Source organism: Hypanus sabinus, chromosome 11, assembly GCF_030144855.1.
Source record: "Hypanus sabinus isolate sHypSab1 chromosome 11, sHypSab1.hap1, whole genome shotgun sequence".
NCBI classification, from domain to species: Eukaryota; Metazoa; Chordata; class Chondrichthyes; order Myliobatiformes; family Dasyatidae; genus Hypanus; species Hypanus sabinus.
This window is the reverse complement of record NC_082716.1, coordinates 70,707,385-70,735,120: the sequence shown is the minus strand read 5'-3', so window position 1 is coordinate 70,735,120 and position 27,736 is coordinate 70,707,385. Positions and strand designations below refer to the sequence as shown.

Here is a 27,736-nt window from a genome sequence, read left to right as displayed (position 1 = left end):
GCTCGTAGTAATTATGAATAAATAACAGTTATTCATGGATTATAACCTATCTCAGCTCTGTCTTGTTCAATGTAGATTCTGTTGGTACCGTTGCTAAAGTCTGGGCCACAGTTGCATTCATTGTTCAGCGAGCTTTACCATAGAGTTCAACCCACCGACAGCAATGAATGTTGATTGTGACCTTTGCAGGAACTTGTTTTCCACATTCCCTGAAATTATCTGTAATGATCATGTTAGCATCCGTCATAACAAGCAGATAATAGTTTTCAGACCGATCTATGTGGCTTGAACTAGCCCAAAAGCAGTTGGAGGAGGCTGGCTACAAGGTACAATCAACGGTCGATGGTTTTTCCAATAGCATCAAACTCACCGACAGCGTTGAATGTTCCCTGAAGCCACCAGTAAACATAACTTAAAGTGAGGAAAGAAAAATAAAAGGCAAAGAGATTTTTTGCCTTCTGAAGCTTTCTGACATAAAGAAAGTTGAATCAGTTAAATCTGCAAAAAAAATGGCAAGAATTCAGAGCCATGAGCTCACAAAGAACATTCTCCAGTTGAATAAATCATTTCAGAAACATTTTAAATCTGTTTTCTTGCAAAAAAAAAATCCCCTTCCCTTGCCATTACAGTCAGTATAGCTGTAACAATGTGAGGAGGTATGATTGATTGTTTTCAATGAAAGACATTTTTCCTCAGTGCTCCCTTCCCCCACCCCACACCTTTAACTCCCACCACCAAAGGAAAAAAATCAACCTTTAAGAATGGAAAGGTTGGGAGCAGAGGCAATTAAATGAACAATGGTGACAGCAAGAAATTCACCTTACAAAGAAATTCCTGTTCAAATGTATGTTTTTTTAACTAATACACTGTATTGCCTGTGAATAAATGTCTGGAATCTGCACAAAGGACATAGATGATTAATCATACAGACGTTGAAATGAAGTACTTAAAACGTATTCACAAAAGGCAGAATCCACATAGAATATTTAATCCACTGCAGTTTTCTCCAAACTGTCTCTGTGGCTAGATAGCATACAGGGTGACCATGGCACATGCAAATTATGCTGTTTTGCATGATTACAGCCTGTTTATGGTAAAGTAGGTTAGCGTGACCTAGTCAGGTTCTTGGTTTTATGTTGGCAACTGTTTAAATAGTTGTAATTTCCCTGCATTTTCAGCAAGCAAATCCAATGAGCTTCTTTTCCCGGATAAGTACAGGGGAAAAAAAAGCTTAGGCTATTTTGAAACTCAAACTGAGTAGCAGAGAAAAAGTTGTTGACTCCCATTTGGATGAAGATTAGAAGAATGAAATGAGATGAATTTGTAATATGCATGGCAGTTTGACAACTTTATGTAAAGTCTTCTATTAACTTTTGTGTAACTACATCTTTCTTCTGTTGCAAGATGCTAAATGTGTGTTGCAGGCATATGTGTCAAGTGTATGGATCATAAGATCTTTATAAAGCAATTTATGAACTCCAAAGGATTGAACTTATACCAGTTAAGATGTTTGAACCCATGTTGGAGATATGGAAATGGTTGAAGTTAGTGCACGTGTATGGCTTGCTATTCTGCAACTTTCAGAACATAGACTAAGGTTAGGCTGACCTAGACACAAGAAATTTTAGTGGTTTACTGAAGACTCAGACCACTGCTGTAATAAACAAAATGCACTGAAAGCATTTCCAGTGTTTTAAGTATTTCTGTACAGTGACAATTATCTGCTTACCCATTAAAGATTGCTGATATCAGGAAAAGGTTCAATTTTATTTGTAAAGTAACAAAAAAGAAATGTTTAAATCTTACTTATATGACCACAATGCTCCCTGAACAGTAATAGAAGAGAATTGGGTGGGAAAGACTCAGGGATGCTTTAAAAATAACTTATTGCCATTGACAAAACTACTCCATGGAACTTGTACTTTTCACCAAAGGTCTTTACAAACAATGCAAAATAAGTAACAGATGTCAGTGATATTCCCTGCATCCTTTTTTTCCAATCCAACACATTTAGAAATTAGCTATGAATGAAATGTTGGATATATAGCACTGGGTTATGAACTGTCATCTCACTCCATTTTTTGTAGGGATAATTAAGGAGGAACATTGGCTAATATGACGAGAGAAATCCCTGCATTTCCAACAATGCCAGATGATTGGTCACTAGTGCCCTTCCATTCTCTCTCCCATCCAATTGATTAGGTGACACCACTCTCTTCACTGTACTCAATTGGCATTGAACTGTCCACAGATCATCTCAAGGGCTCTATCACTCAAGGTCTAACCTATTACTCCACAATTCAAACTATGGCTTCCTCAGCAAATCAAACTAAAGTAATTATTTACTTTCTGAATGTTGCTGAACAACAAGGAAACCCAATTGTTAATAGTTGTTAACATCTGATCACTGTTTAAGGTCAGAAGTGTATTTATTTGAAAGAAATGTTGACCTTTTCAAATGGTGTTAGGTTGAGGTAGCCCTGTAAGACCCTTGCCTAGGTGACAGGAACTGTGAATGTACTATTTTCTAGTATCAGTTTGACTTTGAAACTGTTCCAAAGCTAATGTTCATTCTCAAAGGATAACAGAAGATGTCAGCTCTCAGTGCTTATGTCACCACAGTAGGATTTGATTTGTTTGCTTCCTTCCAGCCAACACACGGTCTTTAAATCCTCCACACACAGGAGGATTTTCGCTTCCTTAATGATCAGGTTCAAATATAACTGCTGCTCGCACTCCAGGGTTCAGGCCTGACAAGGGGGCAGCAGCCAAGATAATGGCTTAAAGATGTAATTTCCCTTCGGTGTTTTGCTGGGAAGATTTTAGTAATAACCCATTAATGACTGACTTTCACAATCAATTAAAGCATATTCAAAAACCCTCAAATGCTAAATGGTTTCTAAAATACATATACAACATAGCCCAGTCAAAACTAAATTATTAGCCCTCCTGGCTTGAATCACAATAAAATGTTGATCGGGTGGAGATGGAGACAAAGGGAGGGAAGGGAGCAGCAACATTAAGTTGTTGAAGAGTATTATGAACAACTACTCTGGAATAGTTCCAGTTGTCTGCTTTACACATTAGTCCCATAAAATTTTATTATGTTTGGCAAATGGAATTTTAAAATAATTCCCTGTTTGGAAGATGGATTTATTTTACATGATACAGCTCCAGTTCTATAGAGGTTTAGGGAGTAACTGGTAGATGTGAATCGGTGGCATGGTGCCTAATTAGGTTCAAACTGGCAAGGCAGCCCATTTCGTCTGAAGCTGTGAGCTATGTCTAATATTTAATGCACAGAGCTACGTACTTATAAATGGCAGATCCCCAGTAAACACCCACTGCCAGATCGGAAGAAATCCACCTCCTCCTGGGTGGGCAGGGGACTGCATTCATCGTGGCCGTAAAGAATTCCACCTTCAACATCCCTCCTCCATAGGTCGTCGGAACAAAGACTTGGCATGGAAGTCTATGGAGATAAAGAAATGAAACTGCAGTGCAATCAAAATAAAATCTCCGTCACACCAGTCAGCATTTTCTTTCAATCTACATTTAACTACTCAACTCTTCCTTTCTGCCAGGAGAAATCCTTTATTGCCATTTCTGATTTCCTCCCATCCTTATAGCATATTTGAACATCATATTATTGAAAACGTTACGAGTGCTGAGAAAGGCAGCAGGTGTACTGAGGTCGCTGGCTCTTCAGCATTAAGCAGGAGCCTCCAACTCACCTGGACAAAGCTCAAAGTCACCGAGGGGAGAGAGAGAGATGCTCTCTAGACAGTCAGAGGAAGAAGTAAATGTGATGGAAAGTGGGACAACACCCAGTCACTGGTGTCTCCAAATGGTAGGTTAGCCAAAACTGTGTTAAACTTAAGGATAACCAGGTTAACTCTGAACCAGGTTAATGGGCAAGGCTGGTTACAGTGAAAGCCCTTTTATTTGGTAGACTTTATTCCTGCAGATATATGGCCGGCTTGGAAACTGCAGATACGTGCTCCACCAGACCAATGTTAAACATTTTTCAAATAACCTCAGGTGAACAGAATTCATCTTTTGGCCCTCAGGTGGCAAAGGGTTTTCCAGTCCCATGGAGTAGCCTTCAAGACCAAACCTGTAAGAAGCTAAAAGTTGTGCATTGCAATTGCTGCCAATTGGAGCGTTACCTAAACACAAGAGATTCTGCAGGTGCTGGAAATCCAGGGAGACACGTCCAAAATGCTGCAGGAACTCAACAGATCACCTAGCATACATAGGGAGGAATAAACAGATGACGTTTTGGGCCAAAACCCTTCATCAAGACTGGAAGGGAAGAGAAAAGATGCCAGATAAAGAAGATGGGGGGAGGGGGGAAAGAGTGCAAGCTAGCAAGCGATAGGTGAAATCGGCCCGAAACATCGACTATTCGTTCCTTTCCATAGACCTGCTGTGTTCCTCCAGAATTCTGTGTGCATTTAGTGGAATCAGTTGCAGTCGAGCTGATGATTCACTCTCACCACTGCAGCTGACACTGACCTATCTCTAGTGCGTGCCGTCAGCTGTGGGTTCTGTGGTGGGTCAAGTTTCATTCCCCATTTCAATCAGCTCAAATGACCTTCAGACATTTGATTCAAGACCAAATAATTGGAAAGCCCATACTGCATCAGAGGCTGAGGAAAGATGCTGTGTCATGTTAATTACTAATAATTATGCATCATCTTTGAAGGTATGAAATGAATCTCATGGCCAGTGAGTGGAAGAAGAGGGTATCTGATAGTCTCTAAGTGAGTATATTCGGAAGCTGCATTTTGATTATTATGTGGGTTTCCTCTGCTGATAAATATAGAAGGAATGAGATTTAAACAAAGAAATCTATAACTAGGCTAAAGAATACTTGCAATCAAAGGTTTAGTGAAACACAAGTGACTTAAACTGTCTTAAAGTGTAAATACAAATCTATCTTTAAATCTTATATTTTAATTTCTTGGAACACTACACATTTACACCACACCAGATTGTGTGGATCAAATATGATGTAAAAGCACAACAAATTTATATTTTGTGTAAGCACTCTGTATGCGTTCTGTTTATGAAGAGTGAGTGACTGAGACCTGCTTTTCAGAAAGGGATTGATCCACAGAAATGTACTGTTTTGTACCATTGGATATCAGCAAGCACAGAACTGGATTATAGTACAAAAACGCATGCAAGACAAAATTAAAATTATTGCTCTTATTAAAAATCTAATACAACTTTCTTTAAAAAATCCAAGACTTCATTGTTCTTGGCTGTAAAGAAATCATGAACTCTAAAAACAGATGAAATCAAGTTCAATCTGTTAACCTTTTCCAAATAAAGAATTGCAAACCCAAGAAATAATAATAAAATAGGTGCAGCCCAAGACCATTCAGCCCCTGGAACACAATCCTGCCATCGAATAGTCCTGGCTGATCTTTTATCTCAGTGCTGGTTTTTCCAGCACCACCTTCATGTGAGTGAATTCCCCCAATTCCCAGAATTGTAATGATCCCTATCTTAAAGTTATGCAGTGCCTGAGCATAAACAAATGCTCAGGCAAGTTCTCATTCTGAACATACTCTTTTTCCAATCGCCTTGCACCTCATCCCGCCCCGTCCCCTCCTTGCCTGGAATCCGATCTCAAACTGCAAGAGGGAGAAGTGAATCAGGGAGCAGTTTGTGCTTAGCAAGATATCCACGGGGTCCTTGAACTGATACAAGTCAGCTGAGATGGCAGTGGCTAGCAATCTGTGCCAAACTGAAGCAACTGCCCAAACCAGTCTATCTGGAGGGCAAGTGTGTGAAATGGAGCATCTCCTGCCAGATTGTGAGGTGCAGTACAGCTCCGATATTCTGCCCTTAATTTGCTGCCCTGAGATTTAAACCCAGGGAGGAAATAAAAACATCATCTTTATTTCTATCTCTGATTGCATCGACGTTCCTATAGGGATCAGCGTGATCTCTTTTGCTTTTTAATTATTAAGAGCTTAGGTTATTTCTAGAGTTAATCCTTGATCACAGCCGCAGCTGCAGAAACTATGAAAGGATTAGAATTTATTTTCTTTTTACATCTTCCAGACCAACAAGTTAAATAATTAGTGTCCTTTTCTTATGTCACTCTTTCCTTCCCTTTTATTTTCCCCTTCTGCAGTGGAGAAATTTCTGCATGGCCCTCTCTAATAACTATCAGCCACAATACTGTGGGAAGAAGTTACAAAGCAAAGTGTTGCTGTGAAAAACAGGTGTTTTTACCAGTTTCTCATCATCCTGGGCTGGAAAAAAAAACAAAGATAATCCACCCAAGGGTGCAGAAAAAAAATTAAAACATCATCCAGGCCAGCACTTGGAGAATGGAACTTTCTGGTTGGAAGTCAAATCTCTCCTTTAAAACCCTTGGCTCTGACTGAATGTGAAATGTTGATGCTTTGAAAATTAAAAAAAAAAAATAATATGAAAATGATTCATTCAATGCCACGTTCCTTTGGGAGCAACTTGACTGATGTATTTCCATGAGAACATCCCATGTAAAAGGAATCTGAAGCTGCATTAACAAGACACATTCCACCCATGCTCAAGAAAACCAGGATTGTATGTCTTAATGTGGTTGTGCTATTTTAGGATTATATAGTCCCAATACGAGGAGAGTCATTTGAGTTAATATGTTCCATTCTGCAGTGATTATTTTTAAACCCTCTATTCAGATTCAAGCAGCTTTGCTAATGCTCTGATTGAGATGGGAATGTTTTGCTACTGCAAGCAAAGAATTGCAGTGTTCCCAGGCATCTGCACATTTACTGTAACACTACAGAAAGGAAATCCATCTGCTGAACATCTGCCAGGAGTACAGATGTAAGGTCAGTTAGCCCCAATTGATGGTCATCTCAGGCTTTTTTATTCTCTCATTTCTGACCATGAAATTAAAATCTGATTCATCATCAATATCAACTAAAGTTAAAGTGCAGGGAGATCTAATTGGATTACGCTCCCTGCACAGTTAAGGTCTTTAGCAAGATCGTATGCTATGGCACTCTCTCTTGTTCATCCTGGGTCTAATATGGTTTAAGGGTTTTGTTTTCCTGGGAACAGAATTTTAAAATCCCTGAATGGAAACATTGAGAATTGTGTGTTGAATTAAATGCCCAAAGCACGATGAGGATCCCTACCACCCATCCCACAATCTCTTTGACCCTCTACCGTCAAGGAGGCGATTCAGAAGCATCAGAACGTGGCCTGACAGACAGGTTAACAGCTTCTTTCTCCAGGCTGCAAGACTAATGAATTCCCTGCCACCGCCGAGGTCTAGTCACTAGGAAAGCAAGCTGTTTACTGTTTACCTGTGCCGTACACAACATACACTTTATTTTATTAACTTATTTCTGATTATATTTTGATTTATGTGCTGTGTGTAGTAAATTTTTTGGTGCACTATGGTCCAGAGGAAAGTTGTTTGGTTGTATATGGGTACAGTCAGGTGGCAATAAACCTGAACTTGAACTTGTTCGGCGTCTTCATTTAACAGTTTTAAGTTCTTTATTGCTATGTACCTCAATGTGCAATTTGCCCTCGATCTTCCATCTTCACCATCAAGCATGCCCCCAACACCCAACCTTACAACACATTCCATTTTATCCCTAACCCCCTCTCAGAGTCCATAGTTACTGCTTTAGTTTCATTCTGTCTGTTCTTTGGGGGTCTGCTTATCAAGTGAGTATGAGCAATTAGACCCCAAGAGGCATCTGATCCCAGCTTATTCCTACCTTTGCCAGTTATCTAGCAAGAGGCAGAGGCCAGTGTCAATATCCTCAAACAATATCCTCAAATCCATTCAGAAAGTCCATATCCAATTCCTAACAGGAGCTGTTGGCAAGAGGAGTCTTTGTCATAAATCTATTTAGATTTTATGTAACAAAGTAATGAAATAACAAGGTAATATACTGATCTGACTATCATGGCAAAACATTAAATAGACATACGGTGCCTATAAAAAGTATTCACTTCCTGCACCTCCCCCCCCCCACCCCCAGACGTTTTCATGTTTTATTGTTTTACACCATTTTATCACAGTGGATTTAATTTGGCTTTTTTGATACTGGTCAGCAGAAAGATACTCTTTTGTGTCAAAGTGAAAACAGATCTCTACAAAGTGATCTACATTAGTTACACATATAAAACACGAAATAATTGATTGCGTAAGTAATCATCCCTTTTAATATGACACACCAAATCATCACTGGTGCAGCCAACTGGTTTTATAAGTCACATAATTAGTTAAATGGAGATCTGTTTTGGGAAACCTGTGTGCAGTCTAGGTGTTGCATTCGATTGTAGTAAAAATACAGCTGTATCTGGAAGGTCTAACTGTTGGTGAGTCAGTATCCTGGCAAAAACTACACCATGAAGACAAAAGAGCACTTCAAATCACTGAATATCCCTTGGAGTACAGTTAAGAAAATCATCAAGAAATGGAAAGAATATGGCACAGCTGTAAATCTGCCTAGAGCACGCTGAACTCAAAAACTGAGTGACCATGCAAGAAGGGGACTAGTGAGGGAGGCCACCAAGAGACCCGTCACAGCTCTGGAGGAGTTGCAAGCTTCAGCAGCTGAGATGGGAGAGGCTGCACATACAATAATTGTTGCCTGGGTGCTTCACCAGGCGCAGCTTTTGGAAGAGTGGCAAAGGGAAAGCCACTGTTGAAAAACACTCACATGAAATCTCAGCTACAGTTTGCCAGAAGGCCTATGGGGACCCTGAAGTCAGTTGGAAAGAAGTTCAATGGTCTGATGAAACCAAAATTAAGCTTTTTGACCAGCGGACTAAACACTATGTTAGATGTAAGCCTAACACTGCACATAATCAAAAACACACCATCCCTACCGTGAAGTATGGTGGTGGCTGTATCATGCTGTGGCATTGCTTCACTGCAGCAGGCCCTGGAAGACTAGTGGAGGGCAAAATGAATGCAGCAAAATACAGGGAAATCCTGGAAGAAAACCTGATGCAGTCTGCAAGAGAACTATGACTTGGGAGAAGATTTGTTTTCCAAGTAAGCCAAAGCTACACAGGACTGGCTTAAAAACAACAAAGTTAATGTCCTGGAGTGGCCAAGTATAAGTCCAGACCTCAATCCAATTCAGAATTTGTGGCTGGACTTGAAAAGGACTGTTCACGTGTGATCCCCATGCAATCTGACAGAGCTTGAGCAGTTTTGTAAAGAATGGGGAAAAATTGCAGAGTCCAGATGTGCAAAGCTGATAGAGACCTAACCACACAGAGGCAAGGCTGTAATTGCTGTCAAAGATGCATCTACTAAATACTGTCTTGAAGGGTGTGAGTACTTGTGCAATAAATTTTGTGTTTTATATTTGTAATTGATTTAGATCACTTTGTAGAGATTCGTTTTTACTTTGACTTGAAAGTCTGTTTCTGCTGATCAGTGTCAAAAAAGCAAAATTAAATCCACTGTGGTTCAGTGTTATAAAACAATAAAACATGAACATTTCCAAGGGGAGGGTGAGTTCTTCTCTTAGGCACTGTAAATATTTCTCCTTCAAAAAGCTGTTATCTGTATGGAACCTCACCCAACAATGTTAGAGCCTTTTAATGCACACATCACAAGGCTTCACTCATGATGCTGGGATTCTGTACAGTAGAAACTATTTGAAAGTGGTCACTCCAAAGAAGGTAGAGTCCATGAAGCCCAAATCAGAAAAACTGATTCCTTTCCCTTCTTGTCATTTCACAACTAGTGGTTTTCTCCTTAAACCAGCTGGATGACTATTTCCATGATTAGAAACCACATTTTACCAATCACCATGCAAAGGTTACACACCCGTCTCCCGCACGACATTTCATATTACTTCAGGTCTTATGAATCCTATCAAGTTTCAGCAGGTTGATAAAATACCAACTCTTTTGAAAGCTGGAAGACAGCACTTTGGAATGTTTAAAATTAGAAATAGAAAACATTTAATATTTGCAGTCAGCTTCACCCTACTTAAATATTAACGAGTTATGGTTTGCAGAGACACTAGCGAATTGCTGGACAAGCAGCAGGTCAGACAGCATCTATGGGAGTGGACAATAATAGTTTGTGCTTCGGGCCAAGACTCTTCATCAGAATCAGGTTTGTTGTGAGGTCACTTGTGTCAAGCTATTGGGATCCACCTCCGAGCCATCAGTAACTACAATAAGTTTAAATGCCATTCAAAATCCATTAACCAGAAAGCAAATGCCATTAGCTGCTGGTCTGTGCCGATCCCTCTTGTTGATAATCCTAATGTGATGCTATTAGACAATTTATTGTGATAAAACCTGATTGTGTGCAGAAGGTTTTGCTGAGCTACGTGGCTTAAAGGAAGTTCACCAGCAACTTGCACTGGATCTTCAGATGGGGTTGAATTATTTTACAAGTCTGTAACAGGCTCTTATGTTAGTAGATACGTCATAAACAACTGCTTTAAGATGAGCTACTTTCCATGTGAGGAGTTGATGAGCTTCAAGAAAAACGCAAACGAGAAAAAGCTTTTGATATTCATCAGGCTCAGTAATGCTCAGCCCCAATCTGTTTTAAGAATAAAACTGCCCTTACCTTCTCTTTCATTTCAAATCTTCCTGTTATTTGCAAGGAATGTGCATCAGTGAAAATCGTTTTCATGCAGCGTGACAGAAACAGATTCAGCAATGACTTTCAAAAGAGAATTTACAATGCACTTATTGTAGCAGTTAAAAGAAATTCCAGAGCTCGAATGGAAAAGCAGACAGGTCATTCAGAAGTAGCAAAGGAAAGGTGGTTCAAATGCACTTCCATGTTGGAAGATTCTACTATTTTGTAATTTCCCTTGTTTCTGAAAATCTAGTCACACAGAAAGTACAAAATGCAAACTAGGCCACGTTATCAAACAGTGGAACTTTGATATTTTTGTCAGTACTTTACATACAGAGGGTGCTCAATAACAACAAAATGGTAAAAACAAATGGAGAACAAAAACTACCCCAACTTAGTGATAAACCAACTTTAAGAATTGTGCGCCAGTAAGATTTTTGCTTTTAGCAGGCATATGGTAAATGAACTTATCCACATGGTATGTTACAATAGGAATTGTTGATAGTCCATGAAACTTTCTACCTACAAACTTTACTTCGGGAGTCATGGGGTGAGGAAATGTATCAAGGCCACTCAGATGACAATGGGGAGCTATACAGGAGTGACTTTGATCAGTGATTTGAGTGGTGTCACAACAACTTTGTATTCAGCATCAGCAAGATCAAAGAATTTATTGTGGAGTTCAGGACGGGGAAGACAGGTAAAACACACATTGAGTTCTCATTGAGGGGTCACCATTGGGAAAAGGGGAGCGTTTTTCAGTTCCTGGTTGTTAACATCTTGGGGGATCTATTCTGGGCCCAACGCATTGAAGCAATCTCAAAAGTGACTCTACCTCATTGGGAGTTTAAGGAGATTTAGTGTGTCTCCGAAGACTCTTGCAAATTTCTATAGATGTATGGTGGAGAACATTCTGACTGGTTGCATCGCAGCTTGGTATGGACGTTCCAATGCACAAGAGATGTGGACTCAGCCACCTTATCATAGGCACGATCCTCCCCACCACCCTGGACAACGTAAAGAGATGGTGCCCCAAGAAGGCAGCATCATCATTAAGGGCCTCACCATCTGGGACATGCCCTCTTCTCATTATCACCATCAGGGAGGAGTCTGAGACCACTCAGTGATTCAGAAACAGCTTTTCCCTCGCTACCATCAGATTTCTGAACAGTACGTGAACCCATGAATTCTACCTCATTATTACTTTAAACTCTTTAAAAATTTTGTAATTTATATAATCTTATGACAGTGCAAAAAAGTGACAAATTTCACATCATATAAGAAAGTGATAATCATTTGTTTATGATTCATAGGAAGCAAAAGAAATGTGATACAGTTCAGCTCATAGCTGTGAAATGGGTCAAAATGGTTAAATTGCTGATTTTCTACATAATTATGTTGGTCTTCTCCACTCTGAAAATGATCAAAATAATACATCTGAGGGTAGAAAGTGACATTTTAAGCTGACCAACTTCCTTCCATGCTCTCCACTCCTGCCAAACAAAATTATTTTGGAAATTCTGCAAGTTAAAATAAACATATGGAAAATAGTTTAAAAAATATACCAAGAGATGGCACACTGAACTGGAAGAGTACTACCCATAAAAAGCCTGTACATTAACCAACATGTTCAATACTAGGAAATGTGGAGAAAATGTTCATCAATATTCTTTAAGTGGTAGAAATCATCCAACTTATTCTCAGGGAATGGCACTATAATGGAATTAAAAAGAGGTGTGCTGAACAATTTTGCAAAGGAACATAACTTCAAAGTACAAAGAATTAGTTTCTGACTGCAGTAATTTCTCAAGTGGATTAGCTGTCCATCAGTAATTGAACCCCAGGCTCTCTCACTTTGCAGCAGCCCGCTTCCTTTGATCTGTGAGATTAAACTAATTGCAACTGTAAAATGTTGCAGAGTGCTTGCAATGCTTGAACATGGAAATCTGTATTGAAATTAATCCTGTCAAGATGCATGATGAAACTGAAACAAACTCAAACTGAAGACTGAGGTAGCAATTGGACCTACTAATTGAGTATCATTGAAATTTTAAATGATACAACCATCCAACTTGTGTGTTACAATATTTTCTTGGAACATAATGCTGACTTTCTCACAGATGAAAAGCCAGCTATCAAGCAGTGCAAATCTGAAATATGATGTTGTACTTCATTCTGGTGACATTAATTCATCTTCTAAAAGTGTTTTACACATTATTCAGTTTGTTTCAAAAGAAAATACTTTTTTAAAAAATCAAAGCAGTTGTGATAAATAAAAGGTATTCTGCCAAATAAAACTAATACTCATCATAAAGGATTTTGATTCAGTAAGTTAAATGTTCCACGTTGCTTTTGAAATTCTCTGTATGTTCCTTTTTCCAATCATCGTAAACAGAATGATCGTAATAACTTAAATGTGATATGCTTTCATCCTCTACTGTGAGGTAACACAGTGCCAGACTCCATATTTACCAAGGAAAGGAGGTGTAATCAAAGCCCCGGATGTCACCCTCACTGTAAAACATGAACTCAGCTACCACCACGTGCACCCTTGACTTGTAAACTTCTGTGCACCAAGGATATACAAGCTCAGTGCAGGTTTCAAAAATTGCAAAAGGGTTGAAAATTGCATTAGGCAGCATTACTTTTGAATGATTTGGTTCAGCATTCTAACTGCACATTTACTGGTTTATGATTAGAAGTACAAAACTATGTACAACTCAACAGCAGCAAGCTGGCAAAATGAGAGAGCTTTCCTTTAAAGATGTACACTCTTATGGCATATTAGTTATTTATAATATAGAGGTTCTCTGGACCCTCCATTCCCCTGTGTGCCTAAATCCCAACCTCCCAAAGTTATTGCACAACACTACAGCAATGAACTGCTCTTCCAAGTCCCACGCTGACTGCCCTTATGGGCATGATGAAAGCACTTATTCCAGCCAACTGTATCAAGTCTCAGGGTTGTGCCCACAGAGGGACAGGATGCTGGTTTAAAGCTGTTCAAACCTTCTTTCAGGCAGTGGAGCCAGCTCACAAGATAAATTTGTTTCCAGAAAATGGTAAACCTCCACACCCCTGTTGGCATACCCAAAGCGGTAAACTTGTTTTTTTTTTAAAAAAAAACATGTTAATCTTCAAAGCTAATACCGTGAAATGTTAAGTTCACCCCAAAATGCTATGAGGGGGAACACTGGACCCTGGCAGATTAGTTGGCGCAGTAAGCCTATTTCACTATTCAATAATATCATGGCTAATATGTTAATTAATACAGGTATTCACTATGCCTACATATCATCGATTGAAAATCTATAAAATTCAGAGATAAAATTAGCAAATACCCTGGCATTATCTGCTATCCACAGAAGAGATTTGTAAACTTCTCTCTCTGGTATTCATTCCTCCCATCACTCCTGAAAGTAGCTCCCAATTAATAGACATTTGCACTACTAAATATTTCAACCGGCAGAATTTTTTCTTTTTCTTTCTTCACTCATATTTCAAAAAAATATCAATTAGATCTTCCCCCCAGCTACAAAACTGCAGCAAATAGCTTATGAAATTGTATAATTTAACTTTTGCGAGTGTTGGTATTATTCTATTAAATCTCTGAGGTAGTGCAGGATAGAATAATGTATGTATTCTTCTTAAGGTCTGGTGCCCAGAACTGGTCTCAGAAGTCCTTTACATCTGTTGCACATTAAAGGCAATTCTTTAATTTCAAGTTATTCATTATTACAGCCATATTTTCTAATGTTTGCACATCCGCTGCTTTTCTGCTCCTGACATTTCAAATGGAGAGAGTTCTTCCTAGGATATCAATTTAAGAGGTCAAATATTTATTTCCTTCTATCACAGGAAGCCAGTTCAGCCATCAAGTCTATGTCAACTCACTGACCGCTGCCATTCCGCACTAATTTTCCCATCAGCTCTCTCTAGTTCCACCACATAGCTACACACTACTAGGGGATGGTTACAGTGGCCAGTTAACCTACCTGTCTGCATGTGTTTGGTGTGTGGGAAAAACCAGAGCACCCATGTGGTCAAAGATGAATTTACAAAACCCCCCACAGATGGTGACTGGAGTTAACAATTGAATCTGTTTTGTTAGAACTTTGTGGAAGCAGTTCTACTGTTTCACCGGGGCTTAGCTCTACAGTTTAGTACAGAAGTTAATCAAGTGTGGACCAAATTGACTTGAGTCCATGTTGTTGGGTCTTCAGAGCTTCAGCTGCATGTCAGTGCCCGCTTTATGACTAAAGTCAATCCAAAGTTTATGTCAGAAGGAAGGTTTACAGATAAAATATGTGAAGGCACCTCATGAAAGCACAATATAGCAATTAAATCAGCAACACAAGAGAAGGTATGTTGAGGAGGTGAGAGTAAAGGCACAAGAGTCTTCTGCAGATAAGGACCATCAGATGGGCCCCTCAGCCTATTTCTGTGTGAAAGCTGCACAGAATATTCATACAAAGAAGTTGGACTGTCAAGTAGAAAGTTCATTCACTTCAAAAAATAACATTCATTGTCTTCATGATGGTCAAATGCAAATCTAATACACTAACATTTTTTGTTTAAATGGTGTTATTAATTTTTCCTCGCTGCAATCTAAATTCTGCTCTGTAGTCATCAGCCAAGTTCTGGTTATCGAATGATATCAGAGACTTAATTATTTATCCTTCTTCCTTCCTCAATCTGGAAGAATAAAACCCCAAACCCATAAACAATACCAGTTGCTTAATATCCACTGCACTGTAATCTAAGAGAAGCCATCTGGCGTGATTCAGTCAAGTTTTCCCTCAGGTTTGAAATGGCTGGTTTTCGATTCCCAGTAGGGAGAGTGGGGCAATTCTGCCTGCATCCTCCGGGTAAAAGCAAATAAGTACTTCTTCTTAATCTACATAGTAGGGTGTATTTTAGATGCCCGATAAGTTTGTCTACCACCAGCTTCTCCCTCCACTAATTGACAAAAGATGTAATTTTTTGCACCACCCTTCAAAGCAGCTTGAGAGTTAAATTTCATGCCTTTGACAGAGTGTTTATAAATTCATTGTTTGTGCGCTAATAATGTTCCCACAAATGTATTTTGTTTCTTTTCTTCCATTTTACAGAATTTACGGCACTTTCTGAGAAGAGTTAGCATGGTATCAGTGCAAGGCTGTCATTTTTACCCCACCCCATATTTCAAAAAGCTTATCCACTTTTCTGCTCTTCTCCCTCCAGGCAGAAAGTCTCTTTCAGCTTGACTGCACCATATGAGAGTGTTTCTAGTCCAATGCTCCGAGAAAAAAAAACTGTGGTATGAATGCACAGCAGAAGCAGATTAAAATGACCTATTTAATACTGGCTGGGTGGCAGAAGCTTTGATTCTATAACGTCTTATATATGTATGGAAGTCCCAGATATAATTGTAACTATAATCTAACATTTAAAATGCTAACTTCAATGTCAGCTTACATTGTTTCCTTGAATAAGACTGGATATTTGGAAGCAGATGACTAACTACACCATTGTGTATAAAAGATGTTTCACCAGTGAGAACAAAGAATGTTACACTTTATTATGTACACTTGCTCGTTAATGTAAATATCTGATTAGCCAATCATGTGGCAGCAACTCAATTCAGAAAAGCATGCAGACATGGTCAACAGTTCAGTTGTTGTTCAGACCAAGCACAAGAACAGAAAAGAAATGTGGCCTAAGTGAATTTGATGGCAGAATGATTCTTGGTGCCAGATGGGGTGGTTTGAGTATCCCAGAAACTGCTGATCTTCTGGGATTTTCACACACAAGTCTCTAGAGTTTACAGACAATGGCATGAAAAATAAGAAAACTTCTAGTGAGCAGCAGTTCTGTGCACAAAAATGTCTTGTTATTGAACAGAGTTCACAGGAGAATACCAGACTGATTCAAGTTGATAGGAAGATGACAATAACAATACTTTACAACAGTGGTGTGCAGAAGAGCATCTCTGAACACACAAAATGTCAAACCTAGAAGTGGATGGGTTACAGCAGCAGAAGATTACAAACATACATTCGGTGGGCACTCTATTAAGCACAGGAGGTACCTAATAATGTGGCCACTAAGTATACACCAGCTAATCCATCTACCAGCCTGCAAGAAGAATGTGCTTCATGTTATATCCCGTCTGTAATAAATTGTTCTGCATTCCAAGTGCTCTAGCTAATCAAGTTTCTCTTAAATTCATCTAAGTAGCCATTTTATGTTAACGACACCCTACTCCATACATAACCTTCATTTTTGACACAAGGCACTAATTATTGCTTGTACCTTACCATAACCCTTGGACTGAGTAAACCCAGAGGTCACATTATGGGGGCTTCATTTACTTCCAAATTTGAAAAGATGCAACCAGGCTGCACATTTATGAAAGAAAACCTCCCATTCATATTGAATCTTTAATGATCTCCGCTTTACAACTACCTTTGAAGTGTAATTGCTGTTGTAATGTAGGAAATGTGGCAGCCCTATTGCATACACCACAGATCCCACAAAGAACTACGTGATAACTGGTCTATTTCTTCACTAATGCTGACTGAGGGATATCTATTAACAAGGACAAGGAGAACTGCACTAATGCTTTTCAAAATACTGCTCGAGGTTTATCTTACAACCACCTGAGACAACACAAGAGACATTACCCTAAACTCTCTTCTGAGAGATCAGGTTTTAAACTACAGTGATGATTTGAATGGAATAGCTTAACAGTTTTAAGGTTGGATGCAGAGCTTGTTTCAAGCAAAGTGTTTGAAGTATCAACAAAGAGTTCATGCTAAAACTGTGATTCAGATTAACTTGCATGCGAGTGATGTTCTGAGAAAGTAGTGACTCACATTTTCTCTTGTAGGATACTTACTGTACACCCGTACAGTGGATGAACATTTCCACTGTAGGAGAGAAACCATTACCAATTCTGTTGTGTAATCAGTTGGCTGATTGCCTCTGCATTGCTTAAAAAAAGATGCTCGTCCAAGCTAGCAGAGACAAGACGTCAAACCATTTTACCCATGCAATGAACACAATAATGAAACGTCAGTGCACCAGTTTATTGTACAGTTACTTCCATTAAAATCAAAAACATTCAGAAAAGATTTTCACTGTCAATCTGTAACACTAATTCGTTCTGGCATGTTACTGCAAGTGGAGGGTTTATAATCCAAAGGCAAAAGATTCTGATGAGCTGATTCTTGACACATGCCTAGAGCCCATCTTCCCCTCCCGGCTCCTGGTTGAGTCATTTTAGTGGACATAATATCATAGCCCAAGAGTGCAAAACTTACAATGGCATTTCTGGATTTGTCCCAAGCAGTGAGGAATTAGAATTTTCACCGCTATGTTTCAAAGCTCAGCATGACAATGTGAGTAAGGGCAAAGGTTTTTTTGTTCTTCTCCATCATAACCATACCTCCACTGTTGAATTGACAAACTGAATTGGTGAACTCTAAGTAAATCAAACAATTCAACAAATAACAGAAGCTCATTTGTAAACTCTAGTGAATGCTCTTCTCCATGGATGGGTTATTTGACAATAAATGCTCTGTCCACTAAACAAGTAATGGATCAACAATGCTTCCAATGCAATGATCTTCTCCATGGAGCAGTGATGATCATTAGAAAAGCAAATGTGTACATGCACTTTTTACATAATCTAAAGGCAGAAATAACATTTCAAATAATGATGCATTAACTGCATGTTTTCAAAAAGCCCACTGAACACCTCTTGGGATGCTGCATGGCCTTCCCACTAAGCCTTGGGCTCTTTAATACTCCCATCAAGCTGTAGTATAGGCAGACGAGACTAATGCCACAGTGAACTGTGGTAGGTGGGAACTGCTTATACAACAATTTTAAATACTGTATATGCTGGACCATCATACAAGGAAGTCTTTGTTATCAGTTTCTCTTAGGAACAGTGACACTCTTAGCTGGATGATTATTTTTACAGTGACTAAATAAATTGGAATGATGATAGATATTTTATTGGTGTGCGTGTAACAGTTTAAAGTTGACACTGCATTTGTGAGAGAACCTTCTTAATAAAAGCATGAATTAGGCTGGAATTATCCAGCATTTGGACCTATTCTACTTCCTGTAACCTGTTGCCCCAATTTGTCAGCTAATGATCTTGTCCGTATCTTACGTCCGTCTTTGCTCCGATCAATTCATATCTTTGGTCTGGGGGCATTTACAGTGATCGCACTGTCCTCATTTGTTTTGGAGTGAGTAAATAAGCATACATACCACCCTCCTCCATCTGGCAGAACTGGTCCTCACTCTGAACAAATTTTCCCTCAGCTCCTGCCACTTTCTCCAGAATCGAGGGATAGACGCAGGCCCTAGCTATGCCTCCTACCTCTTTGTTGGCTACATAGAACAGTCCACATTTGAAGCCTTCCCCCAGTAATACTCTCCAACTCTTCCTCACTACATTGACAACTGCATTGGTGCTGCTTCATGCACCCATGCTGAGCTCATCAACTTTGCCTCTAACTTCCACACTGCCCTTAAATTCAATTCGTCCATTTCTGACACCTCCCTCCCCTTTCTCAATCTCTCTCTGTCTCAATCTCTGGAGACAAACTGTCAACTGCATCTTTTACAAACTTACTGATACCCATCGTCGTCTCAACTATACCTCTTCCTATCCCATCTCCTGTAAAAATGCTATTTCCTATTCTCACATCCTTCATCTCCACTGCATCTGTTCTCAGGATACGGCCTTCTTTCCCTGGACATCAGAGATATCCTCCTCCTTCAAAGGACAGGGGTTCCCTCCCTCAACTCTTGATGCTGCCCTCACCCTCATCTCCATTTCCTGAACATCTGCGCTCACCCCATCTCCCTGCCACCATTACAGGGATAGAGTTCCTCCTGTACTAACCAACCACCCCATCAGCCTCTTCATCTACCACATCATCCTCCGCAACTTCCTCCATATCCGACCACTAAAACTATCTTTACCTCCTCCCCTGCGGTTTCCTCAGGGATCTCTCCCTCTGTGATTCCCTTGTCCATTTGTCCCTCTCCACTAATCTCCCTCCTAGCACTTATCCCTGCAAGTGGCCTAAATGCTCCACCTGCCCCCTCAGCTCCATTCAGGGCCCCAAACAGTCCACCCGGGTGAGGCAACACTTCACCTGCAAATCTGCTGAGGTTGTCTATCGTGCCCCGTGCTCCCAGTGTAGCCTTCCCTTCTCTGGTGACAACTGTCATAAAATGGGGGAACTGCTTCATCAAGCACCCCCGCTCCATCCACTACAAGAGTAACTTCCTGGTGGCCAAATATTTTAATTCAAATTCCCCTTCCCGTTCCGACATGTCTGTCCATGGCCTCCTCGTGCCAAGATGAGGGTGGAGAAGCAACATCAATTATTCTATTTGGGAAGCCTCCAACCTGATGGCATGAATATTGGTTTCTCTTTCCAGTAAAAAAAAATTATCCCTCCCCACCACCCTCTCCTCTATTCCCCCCTCTGACCTTTACCTCTTCTCACCTGGCTATTACTTCCCCCTGCGTCCCTTTCTCTTGAGGCCCACTCTCCCCTCTCTTCAGATCTTTCTTCTGTAGTCCCCTGACCTTTCCCACACACCTCGCTTCACCTATCACCTTCCTTCCCCTCACTCCAACTTTTTATTCTGGCATCTTCCCCCTTCCTTCTCAGTCCCGAAGAAGAGCCTCAGCCCGAAGAAAATGGACTGCTTATTCATTTCCATAGACGTTGCCTGACTTGCTGAGCTCCTCCGGAATTTTGTGTGTGTTGCTTTGGATTTCCACCATCAGCAGATTTTCTCACGTTTACTCATTGAAAGGATGGGTAACTTAAAAAGTGGTGCAAGCAAAGTTGTTCTTTAAGGAACTATCTATATAGAATGATGTCTGAACTATGGTTTCAAAATGTCAACATGAAAAACACTTTGAGGAACCATCTCACGCAACACCAAAAGGTCTTTGTCTTAAACAGAAACCATGCCTTATTCTTTCCAGTAATTATAATATACTTTTTTAAGTGATGACTTTACCTGAATTCATAAGCTTAGCAGATTATAATTACTTAAAATAATGGGTTTTAACTTCATTGTTTTAAATAGGACTTTAAGGGGAGTTTGAAATATATTGCACAAAATTATTCAGTCAGTGACAAAATATGAAGAATGATATTTTTAAACTGTCCTTCTATTCTCTTAATTGCTTATATTATTAACCTGGGCTGCTAGAAAAGAATGCATATTCTGTATCTCCAATGCTTAAAGTGCCACCTTCCATCACCAAGATTATTAAATTTGTGGAAATAAGTGACAGATTAAAATCACACACAAACCTCCGACAGGTTATTCATTTTGTCAGTTTCTTGCTCTCTCTTTGGGGGAAGTCTTAAGTATGAACTGCTCCTACTCACGATGGGCTTTGCAACACTCGGTCCAAGAATCCAATGTTTCAGACCAGCCCAGCCTTAAGGGAAATACTGCCAAACCCTTCCCGACGTCCACTCACGCATCATTTAGCAGGACTCCTGGACAGTCATCAGGAACAGACATCTCCAGATAAAGTTCCCATCACACTCAAACAGCAACGTTACTTCTCCGTGTCATGCAGCAGAAGCGTTCAGTTGCTCCCATTCCCATTTTATCGTGTGTTGACCAAAAATAGTGTCAGCCTAGCAAAGCCTAATGCTACCTTTAAAGTAATTGAAAGCAATAAGTGAGAGGCTGAGTCACACTAGTTAGGGTCAACAGCAAGTCCTGTAAGTAATAATTCTGTTTGTTGGTTACCACAGATTATTCAACTCCCTTACAAAATACCATCTTTTCTAACAAATGGCCACTGTATCTTCTACTAAATATCAGCAATTGATTATAAAAGTCATATAACACAGAAGTAGACCCCTTATCCAAAATGGTTTATCCATGCCGACCATTGCCCATCCCATGTTTTTATTATTTAGAGATAGGGCTCAAAGGGCCTGTCTGTTCTTCGAGACACGCCACTCCATCATCCCCCGATTTAACACTAGCCTGATCACAGGACAATTTACAATGACCAATGAACCCACTGACCTGTTTGTCTTTGGACTGTGGTTTTCCCTAGCTACTGCAGTATCCTTCCCTGAGGAGGACATGCAAACTGATGATGTCAGAATTGAACTCTGATGCCATGTTGCAATATCATCGCGTTAACCATTACGCTCCTGTGACCCCCTCAAACTGCCCATGTTTGGCCCATCTCTCTCTAAACCTTTCCTATCAATGTACCTGTCTCAGTGCCTTCTAAATGTTGTCAACGTACCTGCCTTAACTTCCTCTGACAGCTTACTCCATATAATGTCCACACTCCGAGTAAAGGAATTGCCCTCAGGCTCCTATTAAATCTTTCACCCCTCACCCTCGATTCCACAACCCTGGGGAAAAGACTGCATATTTACCTTATCTATATCCCTCAGGTTAAAATACAAGCAAGGAACAGTAATATTTTTAGAATGATTTGCTTTGCATTGAACAATATATAAACCGATGATTTTCACTCATTCTAGTTTCCCTTTACTTTCTTCATCTCCTGCACACCTGTTCTACCTTGTGGACTGCAGGGGTAATATGGTCCCAAGAGGGTATAATCTGGTGACTGTCCTCATTAACAAGCAGATCTGTTTCCTCTTCACTGCTGCTGCTTTAACGTTTGACAGTTTCTTTTCCTTTACTGTTCCTCCTGTACTTTCTTCCTTTCTTTTCCTTCTTGCTCTCTCATTCAATGCTACATCACTGCCTCAATGCCTGCAACCAACCCCTGAAAAATCAACATACTTAACACAACATTTCCTCCTTCCTACTTGAACCATTTTTGTTGTGTGTACCTGCAGGTTTAGTGCAAAGAATTGGCAGAGATAATGTTAAAGCGCAAGGAGAATGGAGAAGCTGTAGACTCAGTTTTACACATTTTAAGTACACAGTACACCTTTTTTTCATTGTAGAGAATGATTACTTTCCATCAGCACTTTATCAAATAGGTTGAAAAAAAAATAATCTTAAAAAGATAATGACAGGAACCAAGCCAGACAGGTCAGGTCTTGATTTACTCTGGAAAGTCAACCGATACTGAAAAGGAAAGAATAGTATTAGGAAGGAAAGTACCTTTTTCAGTTTTTTTGTTAAATCACCAAGGTTAACTTCACGCCATTCCACCATCCAGTCACAATCTGTGCACAGCCTATCCTTTCCTCAGATCTCTGGAAAGCAAAATGTAGATTAGCTTAGTGCTGAGATCATCATTTGGAGATAAGCATCATTCAGTTTTACACTCGTAGTTTATCCGGCAGAAATTGATGACTTTCCATTCAATAATGTTACCCTTGCTAGACGTGCACAGAGCAACCAACTCTGAAATACATTAGTTCCACATTTAGTTTGCAGTGTTTCCTCATTTAGTAACTTACATTAAAACACCTGTACGGTGATATGATTGCTCTGGAATGCGCCAAAATGAATTCCACAAACCTACAGTATCCTGGACTCAGTCAGGCTAGGTCCTGCTGTGTACGTGAGGGTGAATGGCCCAGAGGCCATGAACCGACCGTTGCTGCTCATCATGGAATTGCCAACATCACAATGCACACTGACTAGATGGATTATAACTGTAGGTCAGGTTCCCTGACGAGCTGCACTGGCAAGCTGATTATAGATGCAAGAGATTCTTCAGATGCCAGAAATCTTGAGTGACACGCATAAAATTGCTGGAAAACTTGAGTAAAACACATAAAAGGACTTAGCAGGTCAGGCAGCATCTACGGAGGAGGTTATAAACAGTTGACTTTTCAGGGGTCTCAGCCTGAAGCATCAACAGTTTACTCCCTCCATAGATGCTGCCTGACTTGCTGAATTCCTTCAGAATTGTATGTGTGTATGGAAAGTTGATTACCTACAAGATCGAGGCAGCAGGAAGCCAATGAGATTTTAACCAACTAGTCTGAAAAGAATAGGTTAATGTCTCAGGCCACACATTCCCGGTTCAGCTAGTCAGTAAGGTCTGGCCTCACACGAAGAGCAACTCTCTTTTATTTAGGTCAGCTCCAATGCAGCAAGAGAAAACACTATGCTGGCTTTACTGACCCAGATGCAGTCACAATGACACCAGGTATCCTCAGACATGAAGGCACTCCAGTCTGCACGGTTCAATCTTGCCAGGAGCTTCATCTGCCTGCCCAGAACTCCAGGTAACAATTGCTAGCAGTCAGCATTTGAGCGAGCTGCAAAGGTGCTCATTCATAATAACTGCTTAACCATCTTGTGTAGGAGTAAAACTGACTACGTTTCATAAGTGCAGAGAGAGAACAAAGGCCATAATAACTTATCCAACTGTGTTTGAAGTTACACTACTGCTTGTGGTGCAAGCAAGATGTGTCTATCATGATAAATTACTGAAGTGAGCCAGCAGTGACTCATTTTTGTAAAGGCTCAGAGAGCAGAAGGAACAACAGATGTGCTCTCTGAAGACTCTGCAGCTTGTGTCTGTTCCCAGAGACCTTCATACACCTTTGGAAGTGTGACAGTGCTCAGGTGATGGGGCTGACAGCCGAGCCAAACGACGTGACCTCAGGGGTGCGCCTGCTCAGCACGGGAATCTCTCCTGAGACACTTCAAGCAAAGTAGAGACACTGTGTCTGCGGGAAAAATTTTTAAAACAGCAACAAGGGGCTCAGCTGCAGCCAACAGCATCAAACATCAATTGTACAATCCAGGGTCATTTACTAGGTGTGGGATTGCAGCTAACTGAAAATGGAGACGCACAGAAGTTTCATATGTCTGTGGGCTGTTGCTTCTGATACTCTTAGACCCCACCCCTCCCCACACAACCCTTCACTGATCCATTTTTAGCTCATGACATTAAACTTAGATGGCTTTAGATTTCAAGACCATCTTCTCCCACTTCCTGAACTGTATTAAGGTAGTTACAGGGTTCAGACAACACAAATTCAGCCACGGAGACATAAACGGATTAAAATCATAGATCTAGATCTGGAATGAAACGAAATAAATCGACAAGGTGAGACTTCCAATTTCAATTCTGTCCAACATCGAAGATGGTTGAGAAGCAGGGGGTGCAACATACTGTAATCTCTGTCGCGGTACACACCATCCTGCGTTCACCAGTTCTGATTTAGGAGGTAGATGCATGACCGGGCAACATACAAAAACAACAGGTAGCACCAAAACTGCTTAAAAAATGATCACTTGGTAATGAAAATAATTCCAACAATGACTTAAATGGAACGTCCTTAAAAAGGATTTTTATAACTCAACTCCTGTTTAAAAAAAAATTGTGCACATCTGGATAACTCTGCCCTTACTTCAAACACCTCAGGATAATTTTAGAGTTGCTGAAATATATAGCCCTTTGAAAGAAAGAGAAGCATTTACAGTCTAGACAAGAGGTCAATGGCAGTTAAAACTTCACAATTAGTCAGAGTTCCAGGAGATTCCACTTAAACCAGGTTGCACTCAGAACCAATCTTGCTGTGCTCTTTGCTTGATTATTACTATGACCTTGTCTCTTCTCTTAAAAGAAGTCTAAGAATACATCACTTCTTTTCCCTATTTGCTAATATGTAATTCAGTCAAGACATAGATTTTTGTCAGAACCAGCCAATAGAATCTCTTTCAATATCATGTGTTATTCTAAATGTGGCTGTGTACAGTGACTCAGTGAGCCAATTATACTGTCACCAATTGCGCAGAGTATTATTAACACTTGAGCCGTTGCAAAAAGCATTATGGCATCAAATTAAAACCTGCCTGTCTGTGTGTACCGCTGCCTACAGCAAGGATTATGGCCCCTCTCATATGAATGGTTTCAGAGACTGGACCATGCCTTTGACAGTACGTTTCACACTGCCTCTTAGGGGGAAACTGACTGCCTTTTATGGTGAAAGGTAAAACCGATGATGAGCAATAGAGAATTTAAGTGCAGGAATGATCAATTCCACCACTGCAGTTAATGTTGCTTTTATAGCAACTGTGAAGATTAAGGGCTGATGTAATTGAAACGCTCAGGACACAAGTATGGGAAGACTGTTTCAGGAGCTAATGATTTCAATACTGAGCGATTATAAAATGGGAATTTAACGGCAGGATTGAACGTTAATATAGGCACTATAAAACTACCTTTTTTATTTAAAATGTAGAATGCATCTCAAGTAGCACTTGATGCAAAAGGAGAAATGTGTGTTTATTTTATGTCTTCTGCATTCCTCCGGAATTTCCAAAACACTTGATATGACAAACATTTAGTGACTTACAGCACGTTAACAGGTTCTTCCAGTTCAACGAGGCCACACTGCCCAATTACACCTATGTGATCAATTTAACCTACTAGCCCGCAAGTCTTTGGAATGTGGGAGGAAACTGGAGCACCTGGAGGAAACCCATGCAGTCATGGGGAGATTGCGCAAACTCCTTACAGGCAATGACGGGAATTGAACCAGATCCACTGCAATAGTATTACACTAACCACTGCGCTACAGTGAAGTGTTTGTGTAATTATTGTTGCAATGCTGCAAACAAACAGCCATTTAATACAGGACAAGTTGTCGCAGGAAGAATGTAACAGTTGTCATATGCTTTGCATCTTCAGTGAGGTAGAGTGGGGGATAAATATTGATTGCACTGGAGAGACAGCCTCAACATTGGTGCTTACTCCTCTGCAGTGGAATCTGAGCTGGAACTTACCAACGGAGAAGTGAAAATGTCACCACAACCCTTCCTGATATTGTACTGACGACGTATAACAAGCATTTGAAGAATTTAATAAATTTGCAAAACATTCAGAATTTTGTGGAAAAAGACAGAAAATGGGCTTAACGTGGTTAGCTCCATGTGGACTCGATTAAGTGATGTCCTGTTCACCGCTCCTACTAGGAAACAACAGATGAAACCATACCAAGTAGTGCAGGCAGATAAATACATGGACAGATTTGTTTCCTATTTCTTAGTCTATTGCTACAAGTGTGTATGTCTGAAACAATACGGATCTCTGGGTTTATTTTTAGATTGTAATATTTTGAAACTGTTCAGGTAGATGATCTCAATAAATGTCACTGACATGAGTGTACATCTAATACCATTTAGTGAAGCTCTTCAACAAAATTGTTTCAGGTAATTAGATTTTAATCCCCATTCCTATTCTGACATATCAGTTCATGGCCTGCTCTATTGCCACAACGAGACTACTCTCAGGTTGGAGGAGCAATACCTCATTCTGTCTGGGTAGCCTCATACCTGATGGCATGAATATTAATTCCTCTAACCTGGTCATTTCTGCCCCCTCTTTCCCTTTTCCCTTCCCCATTCTGGCTCCTCTTTTACCTCTTCTCCTCATCTGCCCATCACCTCTCTCTGGTGCCCCTCCTCCTTCCCCTTTTCCATGATTCATTCTCCTCTCCTATCAAATTCCCTCTTCTTCAGTCCTTAACCTATCCATTTCATTCCCCTCTCCCACCCACTTACCATCACTATCACCTTTGACCTTGTACTCCCCCCCCACACCTTCTTATTCTGGCTTTGTCACTCTTTCTTTTCAGTCCTGATGAAGAGTCTCTGCCCAAAACATCAGCTCTTTATTCCTTTCCATAGATGCTGGCTGACCTGCTGAGTTCCTCCAGCAATTTGTTTCTATTGCTCTGGATTTCTTGCATTTCAGAATCTCTTGTTTTTGTCAGTCAGTCAGATGCTAGGATGGGATTTTACCTACACTGCCTTCATTCGAATTTAAATGATTACGGATGGAAGCATTTAAATGATTCCTCTTTCGCCCTTCTATGGTCGAGATAGAACTTCACTTGGCCAGCCTCAAGCATTTCTGGTAGTCACAGTCCTACAACACATAGGTGTCTCTAATTTTGCACCAGGATGAGTTATCATTCCGCTCAACTGGGAATAGGGTGACAAATGGAATGCTTGTTCAGTAGCACTGCACACCTGTGGTCAAACCTGAAAGACCCTCAGAACACGATAGAGGAAAGAAAGCCCATACAATGGATTAGTGAGAAAAAAAAGTGACTCTTTTTTAAAAAATGCGTAGCTCAGGCATGTGAACATTTTGGAGTGTGCACCATTTCTGGT

The 27,736-nt window shown here is 40.2% G+C and overlaps 1 long non-coding RNA gene across 1 annotated transcript in view; it reads right to left on the bottom strand.

The window, feature by feature from the left end:
- Positions 1 to 2,927: 2,927 nt before the first annotated feature.
- The window catches only part of LOC132401607 (uncharacterized), a 58,926-nt gene continuing 34,117 nt past the window's right edge, over positions 2,928 to 27,736 (bottom strand). Inside the window, exons 3-4 of the long non-coding RNA XR_009514631.1 lie at positions 22,754 to 22,848; positions 2,928 to 3,472 (exon numbers count right to left, since the gene is read on the bottom strand). This is a non-coding gene — a long non-coding RNA (uncharacterized LOC132401607). The remainder of the gene's footprint in view (positions 3,473 to 22,753; positions 22,849 to 27,736) is intronic.